This window comes from Tupaia chinensis, unplaced genomic scaffold (assembly GCF_000334495.1).
Source record: "Tupaia chinensis unplaced genomic scaffold, TupChi_1.0 Scaffold143732_1, whole genome shotgun sequence".
NCBI classification, from domain to species: Eukaryota; Metazoa; Chordata; class Mammalia; order Scandentia; family Tupaiidae; genus Tupaia; species Tupaia belangeri.
Window position 1 is genome coordinate 168845 of NW_006203581.1, and position 1423 is coordinate 170267.

Sequence of the window (1423 nt, forward strand, 5' to 3'; positions counted from 1 at the left end):
CTCCTTCCTCTTCAGCAGTTCCTTGTCTCTCTTCTCTTCCATCTCTGTTAGCTTTGCCATTATGAATGTTCTGAATTCTTTATCAGACATTTCCATGATTTCCATTGAACTGTGTGTGGATGAAGAGGAGCTATACTTTTCCCTTGTGGGAGAGGTATTTTCCTACTTCCCCATATTTCTTGTGGACCTGCAGAGATTTCTAGTCATCTGGTGGATGGTCGGTTTCTTCCCAAACTTGGAAGTTCAATCTGAGGGTCGAGGAGTGTGCAGAAAAGGGAACAGAGAGAGGGAAACTATACCAACAACAGCACATAAAACAGACAAGAAGCAGAGAAAAAGAAGAGAAAACCTTTTGAATAAACCTAAAAAAAATATTAATATTCAAAAAATTTAAATAAAACTCAAAAATTAGAAAACCGCGCAGTGCACTTGTGCGCCACGTGAAATGGCTAGATCGCAGTAGCAATGGAGCTGTCTGTCTCTTGAAGAAGGCCTGTTGTGTTCCCTTGTGCCTCTCCTGGGTTGGGTGGGGGAGAGGGTATTATTAACAAGATAAATGGCTAGGAGGAGCCAACCAGCCCTGTAAAATGCCTCACTTTAAAAAATTTTAAAAAACAAAAATTAAAAAAAAGAGAGAGAGAGGACAGAGACAGAAGTAGAGAGAAACAAAGATAGAGACAGGAGACTTGAAAGGGGTCTTCTACCATGCGAGTTTTGTATGCTGGAGGCCCAGTTATCAGTGTGACATCTTCCTTTCTCTCAAAATGGCTAGATCGCAGGAGCCATGGAGCTGTCTGTCTCTTGAAGAAGGCCTGTTGTGTTCCCTTCTGCCTCTCCACGCGAGTTTTGTATGCTGGAGGCCCAGTTATCAGTGGGACATCTTCCTTTCTTCCAAAATGGCTAGATCACAGGAGCCATGGAGCTGTCTCATGTGCAAGTGCTTTTCTGACTTGAGTATTCTCCTTTCTTTTGGGTAGATACCCAGAAGTGGGATTGCTGGATCAAATGGTAGTTCTATTTGTAGATCTTTTTGTTTGTTTGTTTTGGAGAGGTTTTTGCTACAGGGCGCATGTGCTCGCCAGACAGACAGAGAGAGACAGAGAAACAGAAAGCGAGAAATCACCCCCAGAGGGATGGCCATGACGCAATCCCTTCTCCTCCATTCTTCTCTCAGGATCCTGGGCATACACGCACCCGTGCCCGGTGTGAGTTTCAAGCCACCAGATCCGGGACACGAACTGCGGTCGCCTATATGGGAGTCCAGCGACATAGCCTTTACGCTAATTGCTGGTCCCTATTTGTAGATCTTTGAGGAACTTCCATATTGTTTTCCACAGTGTCTGGACCAAAATTTACATTCCCACCAACAGTGTAGGAGAGTTCCCCTTTCACCACAACCTTGCCAACATTTATCAATTTTTGT